Source organism: Tupaia chinensis, unplaced genomic scaffold, assembly GCF_000334495.1.
Source record: "Tupaia chinensis unplaced genomic scaffold, TupChi_1.0 Scaffold145685_1, whole genome shotgun sequence".
NCBI classification, from domain to species: domain Eukaryota; kingdom Metazoa; phylum Chordata; class Mammalia; order Scandentia; family Tupaiidae; genus Tupaia; species Tupaia belangeri.
The window spans coordinates 5,154,752-5,177,925 of NW_006205542.1; the positions used below are offsets into that span (position 1 = coordinate 5,154,752).

Below are 23,174 nucleotides of genomic sequence, written 5' to 3' on the forward strand. Positions count from 1 at the left end.
TTAGGGTTTGAGTTTAGGGATAGTGTTAGGGATAGGGTTAGAGTTTAAGGATAGTGCTAGGGTTAGGGTTAGGGTTATGATTAAGGGATAGTGTTAGGTTTAGGGTTAGAGTTTAAGGATAGTGATAGGGTTAGGGTTAGGTTTTGAGTTTACAGATAGTCTTAGGGGTTGGGTGAGGCACGGAGGGCAATCGGGGATGACAGGGACAATGTGGGAGGAGGATGGGTCATAACAGAGGGAGGGGGATGGGGAATCTAGGATGGTAAAACAAAAGGCAAGGTATGCAGGACACAAGAATTGGGAAATTATTTGCTGAGAACATATATGTTGACGTGCTTGATTGAGCCAATGCACAGTGTATTTTGGATGGAAAATTCATTTGTGTGTTGTGATGGGAAAAAAAATATATAATAAAAAAATAAACTATAAAAAAAAAGAGAGAGAGAAGAGGATAGAGAAAGATAGCAAGTGAACAATAGAGAGGATGTTAGTGAGAAGCAGATATGATTTATTATCTGTTGATGATGACATGTATAGTATTCTCAACTGGACTGGTCTGGGAAGTATTTCATGATGGGTGAAGTCTTTTAACAAGCAAAATGAGAAATAGTGATTGACTGTTTTTTAAAAAATTATAATAATAATAATTATTAGGAAATGCATGGAAAAGACATTGAATGATAAAGCGGGAAGATTGATGTCTCTGTATTGACCGACGTGCATGGCATTCCCTTTTGAAAAAGCAATGGAAGTCAATGTAAAGTTATATGTAATCCAATGTAATATAAAGAAGATTATGATGATAATATATATAAAAAAAGAATTAAAAAAAAAAGAAATTGAAAAGGACAAAAAAAAAAAAAAAGTGGAAGAACATCCCATGTTCCTGGAATGGCAGAATTAATATAATCAAAATGGCAATCCTTCTGAAACAAATCTACATACTTAATGCAATCCCTATAAAATAACAAGAGACATTCTTTTTTCTATGATCTAGAAAAGACAATCATAGAATTTGTCTGGAATCAAAAAAGATCCCATATTGCAAAAGCTATCCTGTGCAAGAAGAGTGGTTTGGGGGCCATCTCACTTCCTGACCTCCAAATATATTACAGAGCTGTGATAATCAAAAACAGCATGATATTAGTACAAAAACAGACATGAGGACCAATGGAACAGAGAAAAGATGCCAGAAATAAACCCCAAATCATATAGCCAACTGATCTTTGACAAAGGGTACTAGTCAATCCATTGGGAAAAGAAAAACCTCTTTAACAAATGGTGCTGAAAAATTGGGTATCCACATACAGAAAGATGAATTTGAACCCCTGTCACCATTAACAAAAATCAACTCAAAGTGGATCAAAGATCTAAATCTAAGACCATAAACTATAAAACTACTGGTAGAAAACACTGGGGATACTCTGGGAGACATGGGGGTAGGCAAAGACTTAAGTAAGACCCCCAAAGAACAGGCAATAATCTCCAAAATAGACAGGTGGGATTACATCAGATTAAGAAGTTTCTGCACAGCAAAGGACACTATAATTAGTGTGAATTGACAACCCTCAGAATGAGAGAGTATATTTGTTAACTATGCCTCAGATAAGGGTCTGATAACCAGAATACATAGAGAATTCAAGCGGTTTACCCGGAAGAAAATGATTAACCCAATTAAAAGATCGGAAAAACGAGCTGAATAAACAACTCTCTAAGGAAGACAAATGAACAGCCAAAAAGCATATGAAAAAATGCTCAACATCCCTCATCGTAAGGTAGATGCAGATCAAAACCACAATGAGATACCACCTAACCCCAGTCAAAATATAGAGGTTCCTCAAAGATCTTAAATAAAACTACCATATGATCCAGCAATTCCACTCCTGGGTATCTACCCAAAGAACAAAAGAACACTTAGTTCTAAAAGTGCTTGCATAACTATGTTTATTGCAGCACTATTCACGATTGCTAAGACATGGAACCAACCCAAATGTCCACAAATGGATGAATGGATTGAAAAAGTGTGGTACATATGCTCCATGGAATATTATTCAGCCATAAAAAACAACAAGGCCCTGGAATTTGATAGAAAGTGGATGAATATGGAAGATTTGTTGCTGAGTGAATGAAGTCAGGCTATGACAGAGAGACATTGTATGTCTCCACTTAACTTATACTGACTGTCCACACTTTATGGTAGAGACTGAAAGACTGGAGAACATAAAAGCATTAAAAATTCTTATGGACACTAGAGACAAAGTGAAAGGAGAGTGTGGGAGGGGAAGAGTGCAGGAAAGATAATTTGGGGGGGAAATGGAGTGGTAAGATATTTGTGGGACACAGATATAGTTTGTTATCTGTTTATGAGGATATGTATAGTATTCTCGACTGGACTAAGATGTATATCATGCTGGGTAAAATCTCTTTACAACCTAAATGATGTGTAGCAATTGAATGTGTAAGTAATAATAATAAAGAAAAAAGGCAAAAAAAAAAAATAGATAAGGCCTGTCACCTTTATATTCACCACTGTTCCAGACTAGCCTTTTTCTGTTGTTTTTGTTTGTGTTTTCTTTTTCATTTTGGTTCTAGGTTTTTGTTTTTGTTTTTTTGTCAAACTTTTTTTTAGCTAATCTGAGTTATCTTAATTGATACATAATAATTGTACTTATTTATGGGATACAGTATGATTTTCAATACATGATTACATTATGTCATGATCACATCAGGGTTATTAGCATATTCATCTCAAACATTTATCATTAGTTTGTGTTAGAAACATTCAAAACTCTCCTTCTAGCTATTTTAAAATACATAATAAATTGTTATCTATGGCTACGCTACTAAGCATAGAACTCTTACATAACTATACTTCTTTATTTATTAACCAAACTCTCCCTCTCCACTACCCTATACTCCTGCTAGCCTCTGGTACCTCAATTGTACTCTCTACTTCCATGAAGTCAACTTTTTAAATTTCCACATATGAATGAGAATGGGATTTTTCTTTCTGTGACTGGCTTATTTCATTTACTTTATGCATGTACTTTCTTTTATGAATTTTTTTAAAAAGAAGTTGAATTTTATCCTAAAATAAGAGAGAGTTCTTGAAGTATTTTAACCAAGGGAATGATGTGATCTGCTGTGTATATGGTGCATGCGTTATGTAAAAAATAGATTGGAGACTACAAGAATGGAAATGAAGATACAAATACTATTGCAGAAACCTGGGAGGAAGATGATGGCGGCATAAAATATTGAATTATCAGAAAAGTCATAATGTGTTTTTCTATGCAAAAATGCATCATGGTTTTGCAATGACTCAATAGAATGATAGCAATGGAAATGGAGAGAAGTAGAATAAAAGTGTAATTTGAAAGCAAAGATAGATAGATAGATGGATAGATAGAGATTTTTGAAGGTAAAGAAGAGAATCAAAATGACTTGTATTCTATTAACTGGGAACCAGCAGTTAGTGTAATGGCTATGTCGCTGGATTCCCATGTAGTCGACCGCGGTTCTCGTCCCGGACCAGGTGGCTTAGGACTCACGCCAGGCGCGCATGTGTAAGTGCCTAATATTCCGAGAGGAGAATGGAGGAGAAGGGATTGCGCATGACCATCTCCCCTCGGGGGTGATCTCTTGCTTTCTGTCTCTATGTCTCTCTCTGTCTGGCGATCACATGCGCCCTATAGCAAAAACCTCTCAAAAAAAAAAAAATGACTTGTATTCTATTAACAACATGAGCCTTCTATCATCAGCAACTGAATGAACAAAATTCATGTGATTGAATGTATAAAAGAAAATGAAATTTTAAAAACTGCCATAAATTACAAAAAAATAAAAAACATAAAATTGCAACCTACTACAAAAATAAATAAATAAATAACATAGTTTAACATGTGTGGGGTCGCTCCGAAGCGGGGAACGGGAGGCATGATGGTTTACATCTCGAACAGACAAGTATTGGACAGCTGGAGTCAGTCCCCATGGAGATTATCTTTGATAACAGATTTTTTCTGAGAATAGATGAATTTGTAGTTTTTTTTCAAAACTCTGCTTCAGCAAGATGTGAAAAAGAGAAGAGGCTATGGAAACTCATCTGATTCCAGATATGATGATGGAAGAGGGCCACCTGGAAACCCTCCCTGAAGAATGGGTCAAATCAATCATCTGCATGGCCCCAGTCCCCCTCCAATGGCTGGTGGATGAGGAAGGTAATCATCTGCTCTAAGAAGCAGACAACTGGACATGCACATTCCTAAGAAGGAGGAAGTCATCAGGAAGGAGAGGTCTGACCACGCCAGACAAGTTAGATGAGTGTGCCCATCTAAACAAGGATTGCTCTGTGTCCTCACAGATGAATGAGGTTATGCCCAGAATTCCCTCCACAGGGATCTGGCCTAACTGATACGCAGTTCTATAAATGCACATGTTTGTCTCATCTTTTTTGTATAGTTGATTAAAGTATTGGTATAGTTTTAATAAGTAAATATTTTCAGGTTGCAGAATTGACTCATCTTTGTATAATTAAATCACAAAACACAGGCCAAGTTGTTGCATGGTGGTTAAAATGTCTGGATCCCATGTGACCGACTACATAGTTTGAGTCCTAGATCTGGTACCTTGAGAAATACACTGGGTGTGTGTGCGTGCATTCCCAAAATCCTGTGAGGAGAATGGAGAAGGGATTGTATTGTGGCCTCCCCGTGGGAAGTGAACTTGCTGTGCTCGCTCTGTCTCTCCAGCAAGTGCACACACCCTAAAGGAAAATTATAAAACAAGAAAAACTCATAAAAATTGAATCTGAAGAAAATCAAAAGTTGTGTATTTAGTACTGTGTCACTTTTTTCAACCTTTGAGATACTGTAAATTGTTCATTTGTTTTCATTTATAAATAAATCATATCTATTTCAGTAATGTGCATATAGTAAAAAAAATGTGTGGTTTGCAAATAAAAGACACTTTATTGTCCTCAAGGAGTTCAAATTCTATAGGTAAATGTAGGGTTGGTGCAAATTTATGTACTTGTAAGTGGCCAATAAAAAAAGATATATAACTGTAGCTACAGAGAATAATGGTGGTGCCAGCTAATGTTCACTAAGTGTATACTGTGTATCCAGCATATACAGCTCATGTAATTCTCAAAATACATAGATTTGAGCATTATTATCATCTCCATTTTACATGTAGAAAAATTAAAAATACTAAGGAAGTTAGGTAATTAGTTCAAGATTATATAGTTTGTAACTGCCAAAATGGCACTTGGGGCCAAGTTGACTAACTCCACTGCCCATTTTTTTTGTTTGTTTTTAAATCAGTGCACTGGATTGGTTTTTATGTGTATGTAGTGGGGTCACAAATTACCTGTGTACTCAGATATGCTAAGAAAAATGTAACTCCTTTAATTTGAGTATAACTGTTCCAACTTTCACTAGCCTATCAGTTGGCTAGAGAAGAAAGAATAAACTTTCTTCAATATTGTTTAAAATTTATTTCAATTCAATCATTTAAACAGTCCCTTTAGGTAATGGTCTGACCTGTCCAGTAAAGAAATGCAGATTCCTCAGATGTTTCAGCCTTCCATCACATCCATGTGTGCAGCATTTATACATGTACATATATTCCTCTGTTCTCTGAGATGATGTCTGGGTATGCAGGGAGGGCTATGGTTTACATGTAGGCAAAGATTTGTTGAAGTTTCCCAGTTTAGGCTTGATGTCCAGGCCCCCCTGGTTGCTGCTTCCCTGCAGCATTCATAATTAAAGTCATTTTCCTTGAAGCCTAGTAGCATAAGCTGGTTAATGGAGCCTTAGTTCCATTCTCAAGATCACTATAGAGTTCCTCAAATCTGTGACATTTCCTATTAATTGACTATTTGGCCAATCTACCTCCTACTTCTCTTTCGAGATGAATGACTTCAGAACCACTGGCTAGTCTGTTAATTTAGCTCATTATCCAGACAAGATACTCATACGTATGAGAATGAGAGGAAGATCTGTTATTATACTGTAACAACAAAAGAAAACTACAACAGTCTCATACTGGGTCATAGGCAGACCCACTGTCTCTCAACTTAGCTACCTTGCAACTTGCCCTCCCAGAAGTTTAAAGAATCCCTTGGTCCTACATGAGATGGGGGAGAGCTCCACCTAAACACATTAATTGCACAGCCGGTTTAGTTTGCTGTGCTTGAGTCCCAGGTTGGTCTAGATTAGGCCCAAGGCAATCTTTATCCAAATCCAAAATGGAAATGGCTTCCCTCACACTATGAAATATGCCTCCTGCTCCTTGGGCAAAAACCCGGGGAAATTACTTAGATACTACAGAGGGGACTTCAAAGCATTTTTGGAAAAATGAAATTAAAGTACAGTTTTATTTTGGTGCAAAAACCATTGAAATTCATGCATAACTATTTTTTTTTTGGAGAGATTTTCACTGTAGGGCGCGTGCGCTCGCCAGACAGACAGAGAGAGACATAGAGACAGAAAGCGAGAAATCACCCCCCAGGGGGGATGGTCACGCCGCAATCCCTTCTCCTCCATTCTCCTCTCGGGATCTTGGGCACGCACGCACACGCGCCCGGCGTGAGTTTTAAGCCACCGGGTCCGGGACGTGAACCGCGGTCGACTACGTGGGAGTCCAGCGACATAGCCATTACGCTAACTGCTGGTTCCCGCATAACTATTTTTATAATACATGTTTTTCATGAGCTTTTTGAAAAAAAATTCATTCCTCATAGAAAGGAATATCTTCTCTTCACTGTGGGAAAACTCTGCAACCTAAGTTCTCCTGACATAATCAAAGCTAAAAGAAATGAGTAAAACTCTATAAAGCTTTGCTTTCAACACTGTGGTCTTAATTAGGGCAGCCATTGCCTGTCTTATCCTGGACATGTTAGTCTCAACACCCAGCTTTAGAAATGGAAGATTTTGAATGAAAAATGATTTAAGCAAGGAGATGTAAATAAAATGCATTGGTTTAATATCTACAAAATAAATTAACTGTAACATGTAGTAGGCTATTCATTCTTAGCCATATTCTATGAATAGTGAAAGTATATATTTAATGTAATTTGAAATTAAGTTTCTCAAATAGAGACTTGGTAAACTGAATAAAGAGATGCATGCGTTTTGTGAGATGCTTTGTCAGAATCATTAGATCTCCGGAGATGAAGGTTCAGCTGTTTTCAGAACTAAGATCCTGTTCTAAATATTCTATGGTTGTATGATTTTCTCTTTGAAAGGCAAAAAAAAAAGCATTATATATCAAGTTTCCACTTAAGGCTTTGCTTACTCATTCAAATATCTCAAACCTAAACTGTAAGTCTTAATGTTTTAGAGTGGCATTAAATGTTTTCCAATACTGAGCAGGGATTATTGAGAGGTCCCTAAAGCTTATGATGTTTCACAAGGGCATTCTAATGGGTTCATTGTTCTATTTGTTCCATTTAGTGCAGGCAGTGATAACAAATGTTTCTCAATATATATATTGTTACTTCAGCTGATTTTGGATGCCCTAACCAAAGAAGTTTCTGAAACAATGTATGGTTTCCACACATAAGCGGAAATATATACAAATGCTGAATACAGGTTAATGGAAAGACCAAACAAGAAGAGGCCAGGTGGAGTTTGTCTGGAAAGGTTTTTATAAATGTTTTTATAATTAATAAACTAGGGAAAACATCTGAAGCTTCTTTGAAATGTTAAGAATGAACTATTGGAGAACAACTGTGCTTCAAAGAGTAGCGAAGAATGCAAGGCTGTAAGTCACTGGGGGAGAAGGGTAGGGAAAAGGAATCCTATACTTCCAACAAATTATATAGAAAGATGTAGAAAGTTGAGTTCCACACATTTAGAAAATTTTCTATTAAGTTTCTCCAAACTACTCCCTCCAAATCCTAATCTCTAAATTTCCAAGATAATCTTCTAGGAATTTGTATTGCACAACTGAATATTACCAGAAATGCAGCTCCCTTTTATATATCCAGAGTAGATGAGATTTAACAAAAGCTAACTGTTTGAAAATCTAAATAGTTCTATAAAATATCTCGACACTTCCTCTGAATGAAAGAGATTAAGAAGCCAGTACAGAAGACTTTCTGCCTCATAAATTATATCATTATCAATACAGTCATTAAGAATCAATAATGAAGGATCAATAGATGGCATAATGGTTATGTTGTAAAGGTTATGTCACTGGACTCCCACATGGTCGACTGCAGTTCAAGTTTCAAACTTGGCAGTTTGAAATACTCCGGGCACATGTGTGTGTGTGTGCATGCATACCCAAAATCTCAAGTGGAGAATGGAGGAGAAGGGATCACAACATGGCCATCCCCCAGGGGGTGATTTCTTGCTTTCTGTCTCTGTCTCTGTTTCTCTGGTGAGCACAAGATCCCTATAATCAAAAATCTCACTAAAAAAAAAGACCCAACAATGAGCAAGGCTTGTTCTTAGGAATAAACAGAAGTTTGTCCCTCCCTTCAACAAATTTCATCTAGTTGGTGTGATATCTATGTATATGTGTGTGTGTGTGTGTAATTAGAATGCACACGATTATGGTTAAAAACTACAGAATATAGGATTAAAACAAAGAATCAGGGCCAGCCAGTGGTGTGGTTCTTAAAGCATCTGGATCCCACATAGCGGACTGTGAGATTTAAGTCTCAGACTCAGAGACTTGAAAAACATACTGGGCATGTGTACATGCATGCCCAAAATCCCAAGAAGAGAAGAGATTGTGGTGTGGCCATACCCCCATGGAGGATGGCCACAAATCATAGCAGTCGTTGATGTAATGGACCAGTGCAATACCTTGTGAACGGAAAAGGTGATCAAAGTCCCTGGTGAATAAATTACGGCCAGACCTGGTGGCTTGTTTTTTCTCTCTCTCTCTCTCTTTCTCTCTCTCTCTCTCGTGAGTATGCATGCTCTATAGCAAAGTTTAAAATAATAATAAATAATTTTAAATAATAAAATAAATTTTAGTGTCATCTAACTTTGTTTCCACCATTTTTCCACACACCAATCCATACCTGCATGTATGCCCTGATTTTCTGCTTATATAGATTAGAAAACTCATATAGTTTTCTCAGAGCATAGTATATCTCTTCATAGAGCATAATTTGTTCCACACTTCTAAATGTGCATGGGAGATAACACAGAGAAATAAGTCTTTAGAGTAGGTCTCAAAGAGGTAGTTTACATTTCAGGCTTAAATATATTGTTTGCTGAAATAAAGAATAGGAGGGGCCAGCAGGTGGTGTGGTGGTTAAGGCCCTGGACTCTCACATTGTCCACCGCATTTCTAATCCCAAACCCAGCAGCTTGAAATTTGCACCAGATCTGTGTATGTGCATGCCCAAGATCCCAAGAGGAGGATGGAAAAGAAGAGATTATGATGTGGCCATCCCCCCAGGGGGCGATTTTTCGCTTTTTCTCTCTCTCTTTTTTTCCTTTTAGTGATGTTTGCTATAGAGTATGTGCACTTGCCAGAGACAGAGAGAGAGAGAGAAAGGCACATGCCCTATGGCCGGGAAAAAAAAAAAAAAGAATAGAAAAGACTGGTTACAAGTTGATTAGAAAAAATTATGGCAAATAGGTTAAGATTTGTTATCCAATTTAAATAGATCCTTTCTCCATGCCATCTCCATCTCTGGTGATTTAGTCATCTGTCTTTTCTGGGCGCAGAAAATACCCCATTACAAATGAAGCTCTTTACAGATATAAATTTCTCTTACAAAAGGGTAATCTACTCTCTTCTCAAAGCTTCTCTTGTGTCTGCAGTTTTTCAACTGTGGGTCCTCACATGTCTCAGGTGTCTACCCCCAAAGAAAGAATAAGTTCAATCCACCCAGAAGGAGAGTCGGAGAATAGGTAGGCACAGAGTCCGGGCGAAGGTAGTGACTGTCAGCGGAGTTTCAGGTACCAAGCAAGGTCCACGAGTCTTTTGGACTGGCTCGGAGCACTGTGCTCTGGTCACAGTGCTCAAAGCAAATGGCAAAGTGGTTTTGGAGAGGGCTGCTTCTCTGCCTGATGGTGGGCAGAGTCTCTTAGATATCACCTATGTCTAAGATTAGTACATGCTGAATCTGAAAAAGGTGGACCAGCATATTTGGAGTTACTAGGTTTGGGTATTTCTGTCACTCCTTTAGGGTATTCCCTTCAGTTTGGCAGATGTAGACATGAATCGGGGTGTACATGTCACTTTTTACTGCTTAATGCAGTCCTATCATAACGGAATCCATTTTGTGTAATACAGAGCTCTCTACAGTTATGAACAATGATTCTTGAATTGTTTGAACTACTCAAGCCAGCAGTAAATTCAACACGAAAGTTGGATCCAGCCTTTCTTTCAACATCACAAACTTTTTCCTGTGGCCACGGTGCTGAGAGGGATATGTTTCTAACTGTTCTTCAGGTCATCAAAAGTTTCTACACATCTGACATTGATCTTTCTCAAATTTTTGTTAATCATTGCTTTCAACAAAATAAATCATTGAATAGTCTCTATCACTCATTTCTGTTCTTCAGAATCATACCTGTGTGGAATGGGACATGTCTAACTGGCAAATAATAAGCAACACTGATCCGCCATTGTAGTCCTTAATCACTTTTATTTTTATTTTCAGATCAATCACTTGATATGGCCTTCTTTTGTTTTCTTTTCTTTTAAAACCCCGTCCTAGTCCAGGGCATTGGTAGATACTCCCAGTCTGCCATGTATTCCAGGAAGGCCATATACAAGAGGAAATACTCGGCCACTAAATCCAGGATCGAAAAGAAAAAGGAGAAGGTTCTTGCAACTATCACAAAACCAGTTGGTGGAGACAAGAATGGTGGTACCCGGGTGGTTAGACTGCACAAAATGCCTAGGTATTATCCTACTGAAGATGTGCCTCAAAAGCTGTTGAGCCACTGCAAAAAAAAACCTGTCAGTCAGCACGTGAGAAAGCTGCGAGCCAGCATCACTCACAGGACCATTCTGATCATCTTCACTGGACGCCACAGAGGCAAGAGAGTGGTTTTCCTGAAGCAGCTGAGCAGTGGTTTGCTGCTTGTAACTGGACTACTGGTTCTCAATCGAGTTCCACTGCGTAGAACACACCAGAAATTTGTCATTGCCACCTCCATGAAAATTGATATTAGCAAAGTAAAAATCCCGAAGCACCTTACTGAAGCTTTCTTCAAGAAAAAGAAACTGTAGAAGCCCAAACACCAGGAAGGTGAGATCTTGGACACAGAGAAGGAGAAATACGAGATTTCAGAGCAGCGCAAGATTTATCAGAAAGCTGTGGACTCGCAAATTTTACCTGAAATCAAAGCTGTTCCTCGGTTTCAGGGCTACCTGCAATCCATGTTTACCCATACAAATGGAGTATATCTTCACAAATTGGTGTTCTAAATTTTTGGCCAAGAACCTAATAACTGATCATGTGTGTGTGTGTGTGTGTGTGTGTGTGTGTATAGACACACACACACACACACACACACACATATATATAAACATTTTACTTTCTAAAATTGTTTTTATAAAGTTATAGTGTATGAAAATATGGGACTCCCCACGATGACTTTTACGTGTTGCCATTTCACTATTTCACTTCTCTTTTTCCAAAAAAATTTTTTAAAAAATGAAGCAATGGAAGTTATTCAGGAGATGAAAACAGGGGCAGGAGTAGAGGGAGAAAAAAATAAGGAATCCCCAATTTGAATTCACATTACTTACAAATCATAGCATTAAAATATAAAAGTATACTTAAATATGAATGGAGTAGGTATACTTCTAGGTAAGTATGCTGTTGGGTGAAGAAGAAAGATGAAGTGAAATCTAAGATGTTGTCATTAGTATGTAAATAGCTCTGTGATTTGATCTGAATAAAAGAAACTAGGATGATGGTTTCATATCTGACCCTTTTTCTGTGGTTAGTGAGATTTACAAGAAGTTGAATTAAGCCTTAAACAGACACTATACTACAAAGATGTGGCAGAGAGGGCTGGTTGTTCACAAAAACCTATTCTCCATTTTCTTATAACTAGGTACTTGATTACCTAGCTAATTGGTATTTCCCAATTAGTTGTGGCCTTTTAAGTAAATGCTTTCCATGTAAGCAGGATGTTGTGTGCTAGTTCTGCATCTAAGCTTAAGATTATGAATATAACAGCTGGCAGGTGGCAAAGCAGTTAAGGTGCTGGACTCCCACATGGTCGACAGAGGCTCAAGTGCCAGATCTGGCTTGCTTTCTCACTTTCTCTCTCTCTCTCCCTCTCTGTCTCTCTCTGGTGAGCATCCAAGCCCTATAGCAAATTTAAAAATAACAATGTTAAATAAATAATTCTTTTTAAAAAAGATAATGAACATATTTTCCTCCCCATTCTTTTCTTTTTCCTATTGACTGGAACCTACATATAGGACATTCTACTTTAATTATATAAACAAAGACATTACACTGGTTGATTGTGTAGCAACATGTTAGAAGGAACTGAAATCCTTGAATTAAAATTATGGAACATATCTTTCCCACAGATCTCTGGACTATTTTTAAAATATAATATGGAGAATATCTGAATTAAAATATAGAGCATATCTGTCCCACTGGTCTCTGCACTATTATGTGAGCAAGCAATTTCGCTGTTTTTTAAACTACTCTTTTGTTAAAGCAGTTTATCTATATACTGACTAACTCAGAAGAGGAAATTTATTATGAAGGGAATACTATTATTGTATTCAATAATAATCTCTTCAATAATAATATCTTCCAATAAGAGGTAAGTTCATTTTTCTATTTTCATATTTATGTTTTATTAGACTCTGGACAAACTTTGTACTAGTGTTCAAACACATTAGTGCCCATTTCAATGTCCCTAGGCTTTCCATTTTGTTCTAGTGAAACAGAACAGCCGCCAGTCTCTGCATGTCCATGTCTCAGTGCTCTTTTTCCAGCCCCATGTAGGTGTAGACTAAAGTGCTAAGTAATTCGTATCCCTGGGAGCAACACTCAACTAATGACCTCACCCCCTTGTTAGTACAAGTATATAAATATTCCAGTTCCTTTACCCCTTGGGTGGAAGAATTTTAAGGTATGTGTTTTGCACAATTTTTCTAAGGTTTCCTTACAGCACTAAGCTGCAGTTGTCCTTTGTGGCAGCTGATTCACCCATGTCCTTTTTATTGATTGTCTCTGTCACTTGATCACTTCCTCTACTTCCCTACCATGGAAGAGACTCTTCTATTCTTGCTCTGAAAACTTATTCAAAGTTCTCCAAACTTTGCAAACAAACCAATCTCAATAAAATCTTTGCCTTTGGGTCTTCTGCTTCTAAAAATCCCCAAACTGAGAAAGTCATCTACTTCATATTCACCATTTCAATGTAGAACAATTCTCCAATATAGCCATTATTGCTAGAGAGTATTTAGTCTGTTCTCTGTAGATCGACAGCTAAATACCTAAAACTGAGTGTTTTTTTTAAAGAATTGACGTTTGATTATTTATTTATTTATTTATTTATTTATTTATTTATTTATTTATTAGGAGATATTTTTTCTATAGGATGTGTGCTCTCTGAAGAGACAAAGAGACAGAAAGTGAGAAATTACCCCCAGGAGGATGACCATACCACAATCCCTTCTCCTTCATACTCCTCTTGGGATTTAGGGCATATATGCACACACACCCAGCATGAGTTGTTTCTTTTTTCTTTTTTTTTAAGAATTATTTTATTTAACTTTATTTATTTATTTTAATTTGACCAGAGGTGGATGGGAGAGAGAAAGCAAGCTGCCAGGTCTGGGACTTGAACCACAATCAGCCATGTGGGAGTCCAATGTACACTGCCTACTGGCTTCCCACCATGAGTTTTAAACCACTGGGTCCAGGACTTGAACCACAGTTGACTATGTGAGAGTCAAGCAACATAACCATTACATCATCTGCTGATCCCAAGAATAGAGGTTTATTTAACTCATGGTGTGGAAGTCCAAGGTTAAGAGGCTGCATCTTGTGAGTGTCTTCTTGTGATGAACAACATGGCAGATGACATCACATAATAAGACCCAGCAGGCAGACATTTGTGTCCGTGTGTCTCTACCTGTTCTCTCTCTTCTTATTGAGATACCAGGAGGTATATGTTAAGGTATAAATAACTCATAAGGCTTAAAGGGCTCAGAAATTTTTTTATTTGAACAAAGAATTCAACCTACCCACCTATGAAACTAATAGAACTTTGGTTTTAGAATATCAGATATTGGTCAACAAATAAAATCTAAATGTTTGATGAGACCAAGATACCTGTCCTATGCTTTTTAATCCTATATAGAGCAAAGTGAACATATAGACAGGATAGTCAACATATTTATCCTTATTGAATCAGTAATTTAATCTGTGCGTTCTTTTACATTTTAAATAAATAATCTGGCAGGAAAAATTCTACAAAGTTGTCATATACAGGCAATACACGGGGTTAAAATAATGTTGCTGTAAATAGCGTGGAAGTATTAAAAGATCTTAGAGGAAAAAAATCTGTCTGTTTACTCTTCAACACCACTAGATATAATCTAAACATTACATTCCTAAAAGGGTATGCAATATCACCCACATTCAGTCTAGGCAATTGCATTCCTCTCCTGGTCTTAGCTAAACCCTGCAGTATGATCTTAAGCTTTGGCTATTTGAGGTAAATGAACTCTGTGGTCATGTACGCTTCAGTTGAAGCTAATGTCAATATGGAGAGGCATGAGGGGGAATACTGAAAACCTAAAAAACGCTGATTATCTTCTGAAAATGTAATGAGTCAGTTCCTACTCTTATTGATGTCAGATTTTTATAGGGAACATTACATCACTTAAAGTCCAAAAAAGAATGGAAGCCAGAATAAGCAGTTGTGCATTTTATAAAAAGCCTAAGTCTCATAGCAGACACAGTTTAGTTAATATAGTCATGCTGATGTGATTTTATTCAGACTATTGTAATAAAACAAATAAACAAACAATAGTCTGAATAAAGTCAGAAATAAAACAAACTTCACATTGGAACGTGCATTTATATAACTTATAGACAGAAATATGCACATGGGAATTATGCATGTATTGAACTTTTAAAAGTGTACAAAATTTTACATACCCATGACAATAAAATGGTCTTGTCTACTTCTAGAAGTATACATTCTTTTAATTTGTGTAAGGGCCTACATATGAACTGTATAAAGAATTTTTTAAGAGGTTTTCTTCACTATAGGGCGCGTGCACTCGCCAGACAGACAGAGAGAGACATAGAGACAGAAAGCGAGAAATCACCCCCCAGAGGGGATGGTCACACCGCAATCTCTTCTCCTCCATTCTCCTCTTGGGATCTTGGGCACGCACGCACACGCGCCCGGCGTGAGTTTTAAGCCCCCGGGTCCAGGACGCAAACCGCGGTCGACTACGTGGGAGTCCAGCGACATAGCCATTACGCTAACTGCTGGTTCCCTAAACTGTATAAAGATTTATAAATATTGTAAATATATACATATATTATAAAATGTATGTATATACTTGATATGTTTAATTTTTATAATATTTCTGCCTATTTAAAAAAAAACTCAGTCAATCTCCTACAACATATCCTCATCGTGAGTTCTCTTAATACTTACGTATTTTTTCATTGAGAATGTCATACTGCCAGATTGAGCTTTAAACCAAAGTGACACATTAAGAGCTCCAGTATTAGGATTATGTGGTTTTGTGCTTTTGAAATTCTCCTGTATTGACAATATAAACTTAAATATTTACAGGTGAAATAATATTATCTCTTGTGTTTGTCTTAAAGATACTTTAGAAAACCAACCCAAATATCCATGAACAGATGAATGGATTGTAAAAGTATGGCACATATATACTGTGGAATACTAATCAGCCATAAATAAATAAATAAATAAATAAATAAATAAATAAATAAATAAATAACCTGGCATTTGATAGGAAGTGGACAAATATGGAAGATTTACTGATGCATGAAGCAAGCCAGACTATGAAAGACACTATATGTCTCCACTTACCATCAACGAATGTCTGCAGTCTATGATGGAAACTGAAAGATTGGAAGATATACAAGCATGAAGAACATTGTGGATATTGGAGACAGTGTGGGAAGAGGGCAGGCAGGAGGTAGGGAACGGCGAGAGGAAGGTACTCAAGGAGAAAAACGAGAGACAAGACATTTAAATGATACAGAAATGGAGGATTGTCTGTTGATAATGTGTATGATAATATCTTTTACTAGACAGGTGTGTGGTGTATTTATGCTGGAAAATTTCATTTAATAGCTATGATGATGTACAGTAATTAAATGTATAAAATAAAATAAATAAAATTTTAAAAATTCTTTACAAAAATCAAGTGTGAAGAGTATAGATAAAACAATGGAGAAGGCTGATAATTATTGAAGCTGAAATGATGGTTACAAAGGAGTCATATTTTTCTCTCTTCTTTTGTAACTGCTAAGAATTTCCCATAAGAACCAGCAGTTGGAGTAATGGCTATGTTGCTGAACTCCCATGTAGTCGACTGTGGTTCAGGTCCCGGACCCGGTGGCTTCAACTCACTCCAGGCTCATGTGTGCCCAAGATCCCAAGAGGAGAATAGAAGAGAAGGGATTGAGGTGTGGCCACCCCCCACCCCCGTGGTAGTTTCTCACTATCTTGTCTCTGTCTCTCCCTGTCTTTCTAGCAAGCACATGTGCCCTGTAGCAAAATAAAAAACCTCTCCAAAAAAAAAAAAAAAAGGAATTTCCCATAATAAAAGCATAAAAATCAAATAAGAAAAATATAATTTTTATTTTATGCTTTCCAATTACCATGGTAAGGTATTTTGAGACAGAATTAATTCAGGCATAAATCTGAAAGTTTTAATTACATATAGAAATTATCCATTTTTCTTCAGCCCATTTAAATGCTATCTTAAAGTACTTATAAAAAGTTAACTTTGGGGGACCAGCAGTTGGTGTAATGGCTATGTCACTGGATTCCCACATAGTCGACTGCGGTTTGAGTCCTAGACCCGGTGACTTAAACTCAGACCGGGCGCGTGCGTGTGCGTGCCCAGGATCCAATCACCATTTGAGTCCTAGACACGGTGGTTTAAACTCACACCAGGTGCGTGTGCGTGCGAGCCCAAGATCCTGAGAGGAGAATGGAGAAGGGACTGAGCATGGCCATCCCCCCTGGGGGGTGATTCCTCGCTTTCTGTCTCTCTGTCTCTTTCTGTCTTTCTGGCGAGCGCACGCGCGTTATAGCAAAAATTTCTCTCAAAAAAAAAAAAGTTAACTTTAGGAATAAAAATAGGACCTTTCTTAGAAAAGGGGTATATTCTCATATTCATTATTTTCCACATTATGGAAGGGGTTTGCAAAGTTGAATAGCCCCTAAGAAGAAGAAGGGTCCTCTCAAGAGAAGTCCTAGGAAGAGGCACATCTCAACAGCTCAGTAACCCAGCCTGCAGTTTCTCTTTGCGTAGCTTTGACAATTTTTCTGACTGAAGATTTTTAGGCACTATTTATTGATACACGTTTTCAAGCATCTAGTCAATAAAATAAGAAAGTTACAAAAATCCTATCTCTTTTTTTTTTTTTTTTTTTTTTGAGAGGCTTTTGCTATAGGGCGTGTGCGCTCGCCAGACAGACAGAGACAGAGAGACAGAACGCGAGAAATCATCCCCCAGGGGGGATCGCCACACCAAAATCCCTTCTCCTCCATTCTCCTCTCGGGATCTTGGGCACGCATGCACATGCACCCGGCGTGAGTTTAAGCCACCGGGTCCAGGACGCGAACCGCGGTGGACTACTTGGGAGTCCAGCGACATAGCCATTACGCCAACTGTTGGTCCCAAAATCCTATCTCTTTTTGATGTGTAGTGTGCAAGAGAAACAAAACTATGTATTCATGGCAGATAAGTAATACATTTTTATCTTAGTTTAAATAGATTTTAAAATTGGGGTTTGTAGTACCATGTTAGAATTCATCCACAAAGGAGGAATATTGTTCTAAAATTAAGTACTTCTGTTTTTCAATAAACTCTATTCCTTCACCATCATGCACTAAACTGACCACAGATGTTCAATGAATGGTGCTTGAGCGCCGCCTGGTGGTTGCCTCTGTATACAATAGCATAATCTCCCTCTGATCTGGCATGAAGGAAATCTTTGCACCAGTTTAGCTACAAATGCCAAATTAAAATGAGAAAGGAAAAGACATCTTTTTTGTTTTGCCAAAAAGAAGGAAAAAGTATTAAAGAAAAATGAAAATGTTTACCTACAGAGGTGAAATAGAAGAAATGGGATGGGTAACACTACTGTAAGCATATTTTATTTAGTTTCAACCTTTGAGTCATTAATGTTTTTATATAATAAAAAATTAAATAAGACTCTGAAAGCAAATCAAAAAATTGAACACAAACACATGAACCTAAGCATAAGAAAATTATAACTTAGCCAAACAGAAAAATGTAATTCAACTTTTGAACCTGTTATTTTTAACCTATTGCTTTTACTTATTAATTTTTAAATTATTTTTATCTATACATTCAATTGCTATACATTATTTAGATTGTAAAGAGAATTTACCCAGCATGAAATGCACCTCAGACCAGTCCAGTTGAGAATATTATACACATCATCATCAACAGGTAATAAACCATTTCTGTGTCCCACAAATGTCTTACTTCTCTATTTTTTTCTCCCAAATTTCATTCCCTATGCTCTTCCCTTCTCCCACTCTCCTTCCACTTTGTTCCCAGTGTCCATAACTGTTTTCTTTAGTGGAATATATTGCAAGGTCAAAAAGAGGACCAGACTCATAGAACAGTGGTTAAGCTCTGTGCAGAGGGAGCTGGATTCTATTTGGCCAACCAGAGTCCAAGTCCTGTTGTGGCTTGTTAAGGTCATCAGTTTTGAAGGCACACCCAGGTTCCTGACAGAGGGAGAAATGGGGGAAATCCTGCAGCATGACCAGGTCCTATAAGGGGGTGCTTTCTTTCACCCTCTCTCTCGCACATGCCTTCTTGCATTAAAAAAATAAAAATAAAAATAAATAATAAGGGCTAGCAGGTGGCATGGTGGTTATGGTGCTGGACTCTCATATGGCTGACTATGGTTTGAGAACCAGACATGGTGGCTTGAAAATCATGCCACACATGTGTGCATGCGTGTCCAAAATCCCAGGAGGAGAATGGAGGAGAAGGGTTTGCAGCATGGCCATCCCCCATGGGATGGAATTTCTCACTTTCCCTCTTTTTTTTTTTTTTTTTGCTATAAGGCATGTGTGCTTGCCAGAAAGATAGAGACAGACAGAAAGACAGAAAGCGAGAAATCACCCCCTAGGGGGGATGGCCACGCCACAATCCTTTCTCCTTCATTCTCCTCTTGGGATCTTGGGCATGCATGTGCAGGCGTCCGGCATGATTTTAAGCCACCGGGTCCGGGACTCGAACCGCGGTCGACTGCAGTCGACTACATGGGAGTCCAGCAACATAGCCATTACGCTGTTGGTCCCTCACTTTCCTTCTTACTCTCTCTCTCTCTCCTGTGAGTACATGCACTCTATGGCCCAAATCGAAAAAACAAACAAACAAAAAATTTAGAGACCAAAAATAAAATTTAAGCTTTAGTAAATATATTGTGTATTGAAATTTTGAAACTATTTTATGTATATTGTAAAACATTCTAAGTAAGGTCACATATTATTGTTAATATGAAATAAGATTTTTATTGTAAGGGAGATATACAAAAAATACATAAATATAGGTCTGCCAGAAAATGGCAGTGAGTCTGTAGGTTGTGTGTGAGTGAGTGCATGCAAGGCTAAATGTATGTTCATGTGTAACTGTGTGCAAGTGTCTGTCTGTGGAGATCTAGGAACTGGCAGTTCAGATGCTACAGGCAGGGGAACTACCTGGCATTTTTGCTGTGTGGGTCTAGGGTCATGCCATCTTGAGACAATTTCAAGGTCCACCTCAGGATGAAGCCACCAGAAGTGGTCAAGCCTGGGCACCCAGCATTACTACACTCACCTGCTGCACTGAGCCTAAACACAGCCAGCCCTGCTACTGGGTCCCAAGGTTCAGGAACTGATATTTTCCAGTGAGGCAGTGGTTACTTCCCCACCCCAGCTGCCACTAAACAACCTAACCATGACATGGCCATGCTGCTGGGACCCAGGACCGAGGATCTGAGATATTTGCCAAGGAGAAAAATCAGGTCTCTCACTCTAGGTACTGCTAGAGCGCTGAGTCTAAGACTAGCAGGTCATGCCACAACCTTGCCGCTAGGACCCATGGTCTGGGAACTAAGTTATTTGCCAGGAAGGCAGTGATTATTTCCCTCTCAACCTCATGGAGGCTGCTAGAGCCATGAGCCTGAGAGAGATCAGCAGGCTGTAGCATGACCTCACTGCTGGACTCAGGCTCCAGGAACTGAGGTATTTACCAGAGACAGCAGTAACCTTTTCCCCACCCCTTACAACTGGAGCTCTAAGCTTAAGAGACTAGCTGGCTGTGGCATGACCACTCTACCAAGTCCCAGAGTTTGGGAATAGAGATAATCATCAGAGAGGCAGTCATTGCCTCTCACTCTGGAGGCTGCCAAAGTAATGAGGCCCAGAGACCAGCAGGCAGTGGGGTAGGCCCACTGCTGGGCCCTAGAGTTTGAGACTGAGATAATCACTGGGAAGGCAGCTGTTACATCCCCCTCCGGGTGCCACTACATCTGCAAGCTTGAGAGAGTCTGAGAAGTCTGTGGAATGGTCCAGCTACCAAGTCCAAAGATCTGGAAATTGATAGTCACTGAAAGGTCACCACTATGAGTCTGAAAGAGTATAGGGCAACCAGGAGCCAGGAGTGCCCACAATGGGTGGTGAAAGGTAGCAGGGGCAGCACTCATTACAGAGGCTAGTTGGTCTGAGATGCCAGAGCCCAAGGCTGAGTCTCTCTGGAAGGAGGGGCATGACCATCCCTGTCATTGCTCCCCTTGAGGGGTAGATCAAAACAGTCAACTAGAAATACCCACCTTAGTATCTGTCTGGGAAAAAAAGGCTAAAAAATGCCTCAGGAGTGAGCCATATCTGATGAGGAGCAAATACAAGAAGATAGGAACCTCTGGACCATATAATTTCTGCTTGGAAGTATAAGGAACTGTCAACCACCTAAGGTCAATGAGGCTCCAGAGGACTGCCCCCACATTCTCGTTAGGGGAGGAAACGTGAGAAACTCCCCATTGATGTTCTAAGGCCCAGCCAAAAAATGCAATTGACCACCAGTCCCTTCTGGCCTGCCTTATCAGAGGCATACTAGCAACCTAGTGCTGTCCTTCCTCTGGCATTACAGAATCTACTCCAAAAACTAGGAGGAAGTGAGTGCTCTACCAGAAGTCTAAGAATCAACATAGAGACACAAGATATATTTTAAAAATAAATAAATAAAAAGAAATACCTCTCACTCAAAGGATCACAATAACTCCTCACCTATGAGGGATAAAACTCAGGAAATCACAAAGATGCCAGAGAAAGAATTCCAAATACTCATTTTAACATTATTCAATAAGATGCAAGAGAAAACAGACAATTCCAGGAGATGATAAAATCATTCCATAACATGAAAAAAGATCTCTATGAAGAGATAAACACCCTAAAAATAATCAAACAGAACTTCTGGAGAGGAAGCATGAAATACCAGAAATTAAAATCTCTTTTCAAAGTATCAACGACAGATTAGACCATGCAGAAAAAAAGAATATCTGACCTTGAAAACAAAACCTCTGACTTAGTCCAGGCCACCAAAAAACAAAAACATAAAAATGAGGATAAGGAACCAGCAAATGGCATAATGTTTATGTCGCTGGACTCCCATGTAGTTGACCACAGTTCAAGTCCCAGACCTGATGCTTTAAAACTCATGCCAGGTGCATTTGCGTGTGTGTGTGTGCCAAAAACTCCAAGAGAAGGGAGGAGAATGGATTGTGGTGTGGCCATCCCCACCTCCTTCCCTGGGGGAGATTTCTCACTTTCTGTCTCTCTGTCTCTCAGGTGAGCATACATGTCCTCCAACAAAATTCTCTCTTTAAAAAAAAAATGAGTATATAATACAGAAAATTTTAGTCACAATTCAGTGGCCAAATATCTGCATAACAGGTATTCTACAGGGCAAAGAGATGGGCAAAAAGCACAGAAAACCTCTTTTATGAAATACTATCCAAAAACTCTCCAAATATAGAGAGACATACAGATATTCAGATCCAGGAAATAGAAAGAACACCAAGTAGAATCAACATAAGACAGTTCTCTCCAAGGCACATTATAGCTAAATTGGTAAAAATCAAAGACAAAGGTAATATCCTAAAAAGGTCAAGAAAGAAGCATCAAGTCCTTACAAAAATTATCCCGTTAGCCTAACCTCAGACTTCTCACCTGAAGCAATACAAGCAAGGAAAGAGGGGAAAGACATAGTTAAAACTCTGAAAGAAAAATGATTTCAGCCAAGAATACTATTCCCAGCAAGATTATCCTTCAACTGAGAAGAAAAAAATAAAACCATTTCCAGATAAACAAAAACTGAAAGAATTTGCCAATGCAAGAAGTACTTAAGGGAATAAAAATATCAAGAAAACAAAAGAAAGACAAATAGAAATAAGAACACAAAGTAACTAAGAAAATGGCTAACAAAATGACAGGAATAAGTCTGCACATATTGATGATAACGTTGAATGCTAATGTAGTAAATTCTCCAATTAAAAAACACAGATCATATGAATGTATAAATAAACAGGATCCTTCCATATGCTGCTTACAAGAAAAACACTTCAGTGATAAAGACATACATAGATTTAAGGTCAAGGACTGGAAAAAAGTTATTTTATGCAAACAGAAACCAAAAAACGGTTGGAGTTGCACAACTCGTATTTGACAAAATAGACTAAGATAAAAACTGTAAAAAGAAACAAAGGACTCTATAAAGTACTAAAAACAGTAATTCATTAATAATAATTATAAATATCTATTCATCCAACATTGGAGTACCTAAATAAATAAAGGAAAGACTTCTAGATCTGAGAGAGATAGGCTGTAACATTCTAACTTTGGAGATTTCAACACTCCAATGTTAAACAGAGACATGGGAGCTAAATGATACCATAAGCCAAAGGAACCTGC

General features: G+C 38.2%; 1 protein-coding gene and 1 pseudogene across 1 annotated transcript in view; one reads left to right on the top strand and one right to left on the bottom strand.

The window, feature by feature from the left end:
- The window catches only part of FILIP1 (filamin A interacting protein 1), a 287,383-nt gene that overhangs the window by 235,575 nt on the left and 28,634 nt on the right, over positions 1-23,174 (bottom strand). The gene's annotated exons all lie outside the window — the stretch shown is intronic.
- LOC102496851 (selenoprotein K pseudogene) lies at positions 3,940-4,444 on the top strand (annotated as a pseudogene).